The sequence below is a fragment of the Vipera berus genome (assembly GCF_964194415.1).
Source record: "Vipera berus genome assembly, chromosome: 7".
NCBI classification, from domain to species: domain Eukaryota; kingdom Metazoa; phylum Chordata; class Lepidosauria; order Squamata; family Viperidae; genus Vipera; species Vipera berus.
Window position 1 is genome coordinate 70,717,670 of NC_138209.1, and position 12,793 is coordinate 70,730,462.

The following is a 12,793-nucleotide window of genomic DNA, read 5'->3' on the forward strand; positions in this document are numbered from 1 at the left end:
AAGAGTTACACATTCAGTTAAGCAAATAGTAAACCACAATCCAAAGTTTCATCAGATTTAAGCACATATGTGAGCAGGGATTTTTAGTTCTTTTCCCTCTTGGAAGATTGAAGAAGTGTGCGTATGAGATCCTGCACGCTTGCAGGATTGAACGATGGTGCTGAGGCCTACAAATTGCCATGTTTCAGTAAATTCCGTGGACTACACAGAGAGCAAAAGGGGATGGCAACTTCTGGAGTTCCCCAGGCTCTGTAATACATTTCACATTTTGCAGTAAGAACCAAGTCTTGGGTTCTGTCTCTTTGCATTGAAGTATGACCAAGAAGTTGAATTTTGGACGAGCAGAAGAGATTGCAGTTTTGAATGCTCCCAGTCAGTTCAGTGTGATAAAGTCAGTGGAGGATAATTGACAAGGTCACTAAGGGAGGCACACTGAAAGTTGAGAGGTTTTTTTTTAATGCTAAGAGTTAAACCTAGCATCCGTTTTGGTATCCCTACAATCCCACCTGAACTTTCTATCTTAAGAAATAAAAGGTTGATTTGCAGTGGTCCCCATCAAGTTTTATGTCATAGAATAAATGGGCTACAGTTGACCACAGATAGTTCAATTATGTATGTAAGCTGAGAGCTTATGCAGCGGAGACAATTCCTTGTGTGTCTAATCATACTTGGCCAATTAAGTATTCTATTCTATTAATAATTAATAGTGGTATAGGGTGACAACCATCATTGTAGACAGGGCTTTTTTGTCATAGAACACTCAGAACGGAGTTCTGGCACCTTTTTTGGATGGAACCTTGTAGGGTAGGCAAGGTGGGTTGTATGACATGTGTGAGTTCCGGCACCTTTTTCTTTTACAAAAAAAGCACTGATTGTAGATAACATCCATTTGAGATGTCCCAAATTCTCTCCCCCTCTGCATCTGTTTCCTTTTTTTTATTAAAAAGTTTTAAAGTACATTTTTTTAAAAAGCATAAACCCCATCCCCCCCTACCCCTAACCCATACCCTAACCCACCCAATACCCCTACCACCCCCACACGCAACCCCCCCCCGACTTCCCAAAGCTGAATACAGGGTGTTATTTTCACAATCTTAATCTAAAATATACTAACAAACTGTAATTACACTTTAAATCCAATCGCGCTTTAACTCTCTTTAAACATCACAATATATCTCCATTACAAATATTCTTCACATATTTCCAAATTCTACCTTTTCTACCTAATTGAAAACTTTCAAAATCCATTCTTCTATAATAAACAAATCAGCCTTCTTCCAATATAACAGTATCAAAAAATGTTTATTAAGGCTTTCGGGGGGGCCCAAGCGGCATTATTACAAAGTCAGCTTAATTGCCCCCAACAATCTGGGTCCTCATTTTACCTACCTCGGAAGGATGGAAGGCTGAGTCAACCTTGAGCTTGGTGGGACTCGAACCTGCACTAATTGCAGGCAGCTGGTGTTACTTAAGGAGGCATTAGCCCACTGCTCCACCAATTTAGGTGTCGAATAGTCTTTACGCCTAAGATTTAGATCAGGGGTCTTCAAACTTGACAACTTTAAGACTTGTGGACTTCAACTCCCAGAATTCCTCAGCCAGCCCTGGCTGGCTGAGGAATTCTGGGAGTTGAAGTCCACAAGTCTTAAAGTTGCCAAGTTTGAAGACCCCTGATTCAGATGGTAGGAGGTGTTGTACAGCATGCTAGAACCGATGATGATTCAAGTCACTCGGCGTGTCCGTAAGAGATCAAAAAAGTAAAAATGGCAACCACATAAAAATGGGACAGGTGGCTGCCACCTTAAGCTTTTTGACCCTTTTGCCTGGATATCTCTGCCCACAAAATAAAGGACACAGGATTCAATCCACTGAACTCAGTGCAAAAGGGTGTTGAATTTCTAGATCTCTGTAGGGATCCATGTGTCAGTTCGGGAGGAAATCCTAATAGGGACACAAGCTCCTGTGTTTCTTTCGCATGGAAGAAAGTGCATGCAGTTATTATTAGCCCATCAAATGATTCCTAACTAAGACATCTAATATGAGACTGCTGTGCTGCTTATTCCCTTGTTAATTACTGTTGGAGTTTTCATCTTGGCTTGGTCTTCTGAGAGTGAAAATCTTCCTTTCGTGTATGCAGTCGTTACCTTTCTCACATAATGTGGATTTTAGAGTATTAAGTCTTGCTATATCTTGCATTTTGGACAGCAGAAGAATTTTGTGAAGCCCTTGATTTGGGCGAAGAACAAAATCAGATAACTTTTTATGTTTAAGATACCACCAAATGTTTGTTTATCTTGTGATCCAACAGAAAGTGTAGCTTTCACTGTTCATCCAGCTCTGACTCTCAGCTCAATTCCAGGTCAAGCATAATAAGATTTGAGCAAGTATTGCAAAACGTCCACATTCAGAAATACTGGAAGCATGTTTTTTTTCTGTTTTCCACCCAAAACAAATTTAGACTTGGATAATTTTGGCAAAGATGCAGAGATAGCATATACCAACTGCAGAAGGTCCTAGTGTAAAGCAGAAATAAAAAAGATGTATTCGTGTCAAATGCTCTCAGTTTTGATCTGTAGCTCATAAGGCACAAATAATCATCCATATATATATATATGGATATCCATATATATATATATATATATATATATATATATATATATATATATATATATATATATCCATATATATATATATATATACAGCTACATCACTTGATTATTCGGCGTTCAATACCTGGCAGCTGAATTTGAATATATTATAGGGCAAGGATGGCGAACCTTTTAGAGACCGAGTGCCCAAACCGCAACCCAAAACCCACTGGTGTATCGTCGGGTGCCGGGTGGGTGTGGCCCATTGGGTGGGCGTGGCCCATTGGGTGGGCGTGGCTGTGGTAACAGAAGACTGGATGGGACTATAAAAGTTCAATCAATCAATTCCAACTTTGCAAGATCTTTTTCTTCCCTGCGAGAAGTTGAAATTGATTGAACTTTGATTGCACACGGAGGCGGAGGCCTAAAGCGAAAAGGTTTTATAAAACCCAGCTGAAGGCCTAGGACTGGGGCGACGGTGCGCGTAGCCACAGAGAGGGCTCTGTGTGCCACCTGTGGCACGCATGCCATAGGTTCGCCACCACGGTTATAAGGGAACTATGGCTTCCTTACTTAAAGTTCAACATGGAGGCCTTCAATCTGCGATAAGTATGGGGTAAGAAAGGGACAGGGTGATCCTACAAATTGATCGTGGCTCATTTACTTGGCAGGAAACCAGGATTACCCCTGTCATCTACAGGCCTCTATAAGTATTGAAATGATAAATGATAATGAACTGGTTTAACCAGGAACTGGAATCAAGGTGGGTCTGGGCACTAAAGGACATCTAAGGGAAGAGGCAGTTTAGCGTTGACTCCGGTAGGGATGGCAGTTGTCCTTTGGTGACTAAAGCCTTTCACTTGTGTTGCTATGTTGCACAGCATTTTTCTGAGGGGGGGGGGCACAACGTTTTTCTGACTGGCCAGCTCTCTGGGGGTGATGAGAAAATGCACTTTCTAGTTTGGTGTTGATCGGTGTAATACAGATGTTTTGTATGTTGCAAAGGTTGCTGCCAACCATTTTTAGAATTATCTGTTCAGCAATTATTATTTTTTAAATAAAAGAAAAGCTACCCTCGATGTATGACTTGAATATTTAGAGCGGGTGTTTTAGGAAGAGACGTTTTGCATTACTGGGAATTAAAAAAAAAAAGGATAAGGGGAAGGTAGTGAATATATTATTTTGTGCTGTAAAAGAAAGCTAGAACAAAATAACACTTAAATATACCAATTCCATGTTTTGTCTTAAGATTTTCATGGGTTAAAAAGTCGTCTTATACGCGGGAAAATACGGTATATTTTCTAAGTATCAACCAGATTTTTTGGACATGGCATCTTTCAGTTTGTTTTCAGAACTTGATACTTTGTGACTTTCTCCAGCTCTTCAACTTCTATTCCACTACTTCATGGTGTTGTGGCATCAGTTGTCCACACCGTTTCAACCAGAATTAAATCTGATATGTTATGAGGAGCCCAAGCAATATTTTAATCTGTTCATTTTCAACTACTTCAAATCTACAGTATGTTCCCGCCAATTTCTATTTACAACATTAGTAACTGGTTTTGAAGAGTAAATTTGCAATGCTTGGTTCCTCTTTTTAAAAAATTTCTCACAAAATCAGGATATAATCCTTCTAAACATGAACATCCTGACTGGATCTGTGAGCACGTGCTGAATTATGTCTTCCCTGTTTGTGTACATCAGATCTATCAAGTGGAAAAATCCAGTCCTTTTTCATCTGGGATATAATACATGAAACCTGTTTCTGCATAATTAATATGGCATTTATCAGGCGCATGGTGCACCTCCTTAATTTCACCAACCTACATACTAAACGTACTTCAAAAAATTCACTTCCCCCCCCCCCGTGGTGAACTCACCCATCATTTTTGGTCACATAGAAAAGTGAAACACACATCCCCTGCTCCTTGCACAATGTTGTGTCTTCCTACACATTGCTGGGTTCAAGGTTGAAACCCCATGGAGAAATAAAGCAATTATCCAGCTCAACTCTGACCTCACTTGAAATACTTGGTTTATACGCAATTCTACACACCCCAGTTTAAAAAAGATGATACACCAGAACAATTCCAGAGAAGGGTTACTAAGATGACAAAAGGATGGAAACAAAAGTCCTACACAGAATGGTTAAAACATGTGGAAATGCTTGCAAACACATGATGGTTGTCTTCAGATATCAGGAAGGCAGTCACACTTGCTTGTTCCAGAGAATTAAACTAGACCTAATGGGATGAAACCTCAAGGATGGAAATATAGATTAGGCATTAAATGGAACATTTTGACAATCACTACACAAAGTCTTCAAACAGGCTGGATAATCATCTATCGGGATTATTGCAATGAATCCTATAGCGAATAGGTTCCAAACCCCCAGTCCATCACCCGCCCTTTTATTCGTAATTCTGCAGCTTCATGTAAACTAGACCTGTTTGACAACCCTGTGTGGAGACCGACTGAACAAGTTCAGGGACCAGTTTGGGTGTTCCGAGAATAATCTGTGTTGGGTTTGTCCAAAGGTAATCTGTTCTGACACACCATTACTGTAATGATTCAACAAGCGGTGGTGAAGATTGTGCTCTGGGGTGAAAACAGATCTCAGTTGCACTATTACCTAATTTTTGAACACTCGTGGTCAAGTATTCTGGTCTTCACTGTGAGATACAATGTTCAATGAATGCACATTATTAACAATCAGAATCTTAGCCAACTTCTACACTGATTGAGAAGACATAAGGAAACATTTAGCAAAATGAAATTGCATAGATATTTCATTTACAGGGGCTAGGAACTTCAAGATGGTAGTTTGTAAATTCTGCCACATCTGCCCATTGACCATGCTGGCTAGAAGTGATTAGAAGCAGAATCCGACAGCTCCTAACAAGACTTTTCCCCACCTCGTGGTACAAGTAATTAAGATGGTGCTGAACCAGTTTGCAAAAGTTGCAGCTGTCACAGCATCACCAAAAGTTGTGATCACAATTCAGATACATGCCAACCAGCCTGCAATTACCACAGTTGCAGCATCCTATGGTCGGTCATGTGATCATCTTTTGCAACCTTCCTTGCCAGCTTCCCACAGGCAAAATCAAAAGAGGTCACAGGTCATTCCCAGTCCTGCCATTTTTTTCATCTGCCTGCAATACTCACCTACTCACCTGTGCTCAGTATTTCCTATCCTTGGTGCCCGTGCACTCCCTCAACACCCATGTGTTCCCACCAAATATTAGTGTATTTGCAGTGAGAGACATGTATACACAGAAGAGACCGAATGCTAGCAAATAGCTAAAATAATAATAATAATAATAATAATAATAATAATAATAATAATAATAATAATAATAATAATAATAATAATAATGTATTATTAGGACATCTCTCTATAGAGGTGACAGGTTCAACTTCTTGGCTTGTATAATCCCATCGAAAACCACACAAGCACCAAAATCCTTGTTGAAAAGAAAGCATCATGAAATAAAATTGGAGCCTTGGTGGAGCAGTGGGCTAATGCCTCCTTAAGTAACACCAGCTGCCTGCAATTAGTGCAGGTTCGAGTCCCACCAGGCTCAAGGTTGACTCAGCCTTCCATCCTTCTGAGGTAGGTAAAATGAGGACCCAGATTGTTGGGGGCAACAAGCTGACTTTGTAATAATGCCGCTGGGGGGGGGGCGAAAGCCCTAATAAGCAGGCATATTCATAGAATGAAGGCTATTGCTAAAGCACATTGATTTGTGCTTAGATTGTAAGCCGCCCTGAGTCTTCGGAGAAGGGCGGGATATAAATGGGATTTTTAAAAAAAATCGATCAGAGGCAGTGGAGATATAATCCTGTGAGATTGTCTAAACCACAGGGGTGTCAAACTGCCGGCCCATAGGCCGGTTTCATCATACTGAAGTTGTGTCCACCCCATTGCCAGCAATGCAAAAAGAGTCATGATATGTCACGGCACGTCATACGATGTGGCGAGTTTGACACCTGTGGTCTAAGGCATGGGCATCCGACCTTGGCAACTTCAAGTCTTGTGGACTTCAACTCCCAAAATTCCCCAGCCAACAGGGTCTCACCTTTCTATTGTTCTCTGTTCCTCTTCTGTTACCCAACAATCACTGAGTAAGTAATAAGTTTGTAAACAGTTCAATTCCTACTCTTACTTTTTTAACCTCCCGTAGATTTCAGATGCTTGAATGGGATTCAGGCCTTCATTGTTTGTAAAACAGCTTAAAAACAATCTGTATCATATGGTGTCCATATGATTTTTTTTTAAAAGAGCAAATATAGTGGTCGCAACGGTGGAATTTAAACTTTTATCTGCTTTTTATCTGCATCATATAAAAATGTGGCCACCATCTTGACTTATGCTAATACACTCTGACCTCTTCTGAAAACACTTTCATGCCAATCAACTATCTCTCTCACATAGTGGCTTTTACAAAGTAGATTCAAATATGAGGGTTCGGCACCCACTCATCTCTACCATGATATTATGAATTGTCCTGGAATGGAAGATCTTTCAGTAGCAAGGACAGCCCCCCTTCTCATAAACCAGGGGTCTTCAAACTTGGCCCTTTTACAACTTGTGGACTTCAACTCCCAGAATTCCTCAGCCAGGCTTGAGGAATTCTGGGAGTTGAAGTCCACAAGTTGTAAAAGGGCCAAGTTTGAAGACCCCTGTCATAAGCCAACAGTGAAGCTGATGGTTGGCAGGCAAATGGAGAGAACAGACTAATTCATGTAGTCTGCAATTTTCTCCTTACATTTTTGTCATTCTTTTGACAGATTCATCTGAACTTGTACTGTATATGTAGTAGATGGATAATAATCCAAAGGAAAGATATCTAGGACTCAGACATTACACATCCCAATGATTATTTTACTAACATAATTTCAGTGCAGATTCTCTGAATCTTTCCTTTTTCATTCCTTCAAAGTTGCTCAACATTTCCTGGTGTTTCCATACGTAATAATGGAAGCATGTCAGGAAATATTTTGCATTTGAGAAATTATATTAAGAATTGTCCTACCTAGCACTTGCTATATGTCGTTTTATAAGGATGGTAAAAAGGATCTAAACTTTTAAGTATAATCACAAGCTGTGGAATGCTTTTATCTTTAGGTGCACACAGTTAATTCAATATTTGTACCATTTACAATAAACTTTGGGCATTTGGGCATTCTAGCATGTGTTTACATTTTATCAGTTCTAATCCATTCCTTAATGCTTGTGGTTTTGAGAGCAAAGAGTGTCAAACAGCGTTTAAAGTTTAATTTAATTTTATGTTAGATGTATGTTATTGATCTATACTTGTTTAGCTTTCAATTTTCTATAAAATATGTTTTAGCGATATTTCATTAGTTCTATGATTATTAAACTGAACATATTTATATCTTCATAACTATTTTTATGACACTGAACTTTAGCTTTCTGAATTTATAGGAAAAAAAGCATAATTTTATTTATTTTATTTAGTTGCATTTGTATACCGCCCTTTCCCTGAGGACTCAGGGCGGTTTACAGGGAATTAAAAATCAAACCATACAAAAGTTAAAACCAGTTAAAAAGCATTAAATTCACCCTGTACACTAAAAACCCCAGTTAAAATTTTCTCCTCAGCCTGGGCCCGAGAGCTCAAAGAGCCAGGTCTTCAGGCCCCGGCGGAATGATCGGAGGTCGGGAGCAGTCCTCAGCTCCACCGGCAGCTGGTTCCAGAGGGCAGGCGCTCCCACTGAGAAGGCCCTATCCCTGGGTGTCACCCGCCGGCAATCTCTCACCGGCGGAACCCTGAGCAGACCCTCCCTGTGGGAGCGCACTGGGCGAAGGGCGTTTGATGCCGGCAGCAGGTGTTCCCTCAAATAACCCGGACCCAGGCCATGTAGGGCTTTATAGGTAATAACCAGCACCTTGAATTTCACCCGGAGGGCAACCGGAAGCCAATGCAGCTCGCGGAGTAGAGGTGTTACATGGGAGTATCGGGAAACCCCCATTACAACTCGCGCGGCCGCATTCTGCACCAGTTGAAGCCTCCGAGTGGTCTTCAAGGGCAGCCCCATGTAGAGAGCGTTACAGTAGTCCAAACGGGAGGTCACAAGCGCATGAGTGACTGTGCGTAGGGCGTCTCGGTCCAGATAGGGACGCAACTGGCGCACCAGGCGAACCTGTGCAAAAGCCCCCCTGGTCACGGCTCCTATGTGATCTTCAAAATTGAGCCGTGAATCCAGGAGGACGCCCAAGTTGCGAGCCCTATCAACGGGGGGTAACACCTCACCCCCCATCATTAGAGGTGGAATAACTTGGTTAACCCGAGACGCCGATATGCACAGCCACTCAGTCTTGGCGGGATTGAGACGAAGCCTGTTTCTCCCCATCCAGACCTGAACCGCCTCCAGGCACCGGGACATCACGGAGAGGGCATCACTGGGTTGGTTCGGGGTGGAAAGAAAAAGTTGGGTATCATCAGCGTACTGGTGATACCCCACCCCAAAACCACGAATGATCTCGCCCAGCGGCTTCATATAGATGTTGAACAGGAGAGGCGAGAGAACCGACCCCTGAGGGACTCCACAAATGAGAGACCTCGGGGCGGATCTCTGCCCTCCTGTCAACACCGACTGCGAGCGGCCCTGGAGGTAGGAGGAGAACCACCGTAGAACGGTGCCTCCCACTCCCAACCCCCTGAGACGCCGCAGCAGGATACCATGGTCGATGGTATCGAAAGCCGCTGAGAGATCTAATAGGACAAGGACAGAGGAGCAACCCCTGTCCCTAGCCCTCCAGAGATCATTCACCAGCGCGACCAATGCCGTCTCCGTGCTGTGTCCGGGCCTGAAGCCCGATTGGTACGGGTCCAGATAATCAGTTTCCTCCAGGAACAGAGGGAGCTGATGCGCCACCACACTCTCAACAACCTTCGCCAGAAAGCGAAGGTTGGAGACTGGACGATAGTTGTTTAAAACAGCTGGGTCCAAAGCAGGCTTCTTGAGGAGGGGTCTCACCACCGCCTCCTTCAAGGCGGCAGGGAAGACACCCTCCTTCAAAGAAGCAGTTATTACTGCATGGAACCAGTCTCGTGTTCCCTCCCGAGCCGCATAAGCTAGCCAGGAGGGGCACGGATCCAACAAACAGGTGGTGGAGCTCAGTCTCCCCATGATCCTGTCCACATCATCAGGGGAAACAGGGTCGAACTCAGTCCAGATAACATGCTCAAGACCTCCTGATTCCTCCACATCAGACTCTGCCCAGTCAGAGTCCAAGCCGGTCCGGATCCGAGCGATTTTGTCCGTCAGATGATGACTGAACTCCTCGGCTCGTCCCTGCAAGGGATCCTCCCTCACCTCCTGGTTAAGGAGGGAGCGAGTCACCCTAAACAGGGCGGCCGGGCGATTATCTGCGGACGCGACAAGGGCGGCAAAGTAGTTGGACTTCGCCGTCCTTATCGCCGCAAGATAAGACCTTATAAAGGTTCTTAACTGCAATCGGTCGGATTCGGATCGGCTGGACCTCCAACCGCTCTCTAGACCTCGTCTCCGACGCTTCATCTCCCGGAGCTCCACCGAGAACCATGGAGCCCAGCGGGATCTGCGCCGAGTCAGAGGTCGCATGGGTACAACACAGTCGAGTGCCCTGGTGGCAGCCGTTTCCCAGGCCTCCACCAGAGCATCGACTGGGCTGTGGGTAAGGGTGATAGGTATCGGCCCAAGCGCCCTCTGGAACCGGTCCGGGTCCATTAGGCGCCTGGGGCGGAACCACCTGGTCGGTTCCGCCGCCCAGCGGCGGGGGATGGCATGACGGAAAACCAGCCTCAGGAGGTAATGATCTGACCATGACAGAGGGGTGATGGACGGAGAACCCCCTCCCAGATCATCCAACCACTGTCCAGACAGGAACACCAGGTCGAGAGTATGATCCCCCTCGTGAGTAGGGCCCTCAATAACCTGGGTCAGGCCCATGGCTGTCATGGAAGCCATGAACTCCCGAGCTAACTCCGACGACCCCCCCAGTGATGGCAGGTTGAAGTCACCCAGGACTATAAGCCTGGGGAACTCCACCGCCAACCCTGAGAGGGTGTCGAGCAGCTCAGGCAGGGCTGTTGCCACACAGCTGGGCGCCAGGTATGTGAGCAACAAGCCCAACTGAACCCGAGGACCACATCTCAAGGGGAGGGATTCACTCCCGGCCATCTGGACAATGGTGGCCTCCCGGGGACACAAAGTCTCCCGAATAACCACTGCCACCCCACCACCCCTGCCCTGAGCCCGTGGCTGGTGCAGCACCCGGAAACCTGGCGGGCATAACTCGGTGAGAGGCACCCCTCCCTCCGAACCCAACCAAGTTTCCGTGATGCACGCTAGATCCGCACATTCCTCCTCGATCAAATCACGGATGAGGGGAGCTTTGTTAACTACGGATCTAGCGTTAAAATAGACCAACCTGAGCTCAGGGGCCTGATCACCCTCATCCCCGGGTAAGAGGGTGCTAACCGGAGGGTCGGAGCGCGCCACCGCTCGGAGATAGCGGGGGCGCGATCCCAGATGTTGATATGGCCCTCCACGCAAACACCTGCTGCCATTCCCTATCGCCGTGGGGATTTGAAGCCCCACCCCCACATTCCCAGAACCAGCAGCCACCTCCCCCGACCCCGTCCCGTCAGGACCTCTAACAGGACCAGACTGAGTGCCGGTTAAAGATTCCCTCCCTACCCCCCCCTCCCTCCCCCTCCCTAACCTCTTAAAATAACCGGCTAAAAATTTTATCAGGGGCCTCTTAGCATGTCTTGACTCGAGGCCCCTATCTAAGCCCAGCCACCTCTCGGAATCCCAAAGCTTGGGATCGTCATTAAGGGGAGTATGGAAACAGGCGACAGGTCGCGCCCATGAGGCAGGAACTGCCCTAAGGGCATACAAGTCCGCTTCGGAGTAATAAATCATACTGTGCTGAGATAGTCTTTTAGGGCAGATGTTGTGTCCAAAGGATCGCTCAATGATGGTGTATAGATGGTAAAAAGTCCAGTAGGCACCTCTGCTAGTCTGCAAAGCCATCTCAGCTCTCACCTGAGATGGAAATCCAAGGGACAACCTCAGTCGTCCTCTCACTCCGGCTGAGGAGTCCAATCAGGAGCAGAGAGAGAAAAGGGGATCCTGAGCCAGGGCCACCCCAACTGGTCTCTCACACCAGTGAGGTGGTTACTGGCCAGTCCAAAACCGTCCTCCCACCACGGTCCGGTCCCAGCCACACTGGACTATCAATAGGAGGGATCTTAGTTCCCATCAGGCATGGAGCTAGCCATAATGCCTGCCTGTCAGCCGGAAAAGTAAGAACAGGCAGGCCAGGCCTCTGTCAATCCTCGCATCTCCGGCCAGCGCCACCAGTCCGGGGGGGGGGGGGAAGAACAGGAGCATTCTTTCCCAAGCACCCATCCGCCAGTCCAGGCAATCTTCTAACGGCGGAGAGAGGCAATCCCAGCAGATGTATTAAGTCCGGGAATTCGCCAACATGTCCGCCGGGGCCGATGACCAGGCCCACCATCTGCAGCCACCATCCGGGAGGAGAAAAAGGCTCCGCGCCGCCAAAAACGGCGCCAGCCAGCTGGTGATCGTAAGAAGATCTCTGACCGGTGGGGATCGTCGCCGCTGCCCCTCCGACAAGCAGAGGGTATTCACGGCGAACAGGCAGAAAGAGGGAAGGCAGGGCAAGGCGTCCCGGACTTCTCGGCGCCATAGCGGAGAACAGCAGGTCGGCAGGCAGGCAAAGTCTCAAACGCCGCTAGTTCAAATCAGAAGCCGCTAGCTCGGAGGGGGGGGCTGAGCACCACAAAAGCAGCGCCCAGCAGCTGTTTTAAAATCCCCCCAATCCCCAGAGACGCCTCGGCAAGCCGGCAGAAGAAGGAAGCAAGGAGGGCATCCCGGACTTCACATCGCTGTCGCAGTGCTCAACGCCATAGCGAAGCTCGGCAGATCGGCAGGCAGGCAGTTCTCAAGAGCCGCCAGTTCAGAGCAGCAAGCTGACAGTTCGGAGGGGGGGGGGGGCTCAGCGCCACGAGGAGCAGCGCCCAGCAGCTGTTCCAGAATCCTCCCAATCCCCAGAGTCACCTCGGCAAGCCGGCAGAAGAGAAAAATCAGGCAAGGCGTCCCGGGCTTCACGGCGCTGCAACAGCGTTCGGCGCCATAATAGAGCTCGACAGGTCGGCAGGCGG

At 46.4% G+C, this 12,793-nt stretch overlaps 1 protein-coding gene across 1 annotated transcript in view; it reads left to right on the forward strand.

Moving 5' to 3' along the window:
• The window catches only part of USP46 (ubiquitin specific peptidase 46), a 55,446-nt gene that overhangs the window by 37,571 nt on the left and 5,082 nt on the right, over positions 1 to 12,793 (forward strand). The window lies entirely within an intron of this gene.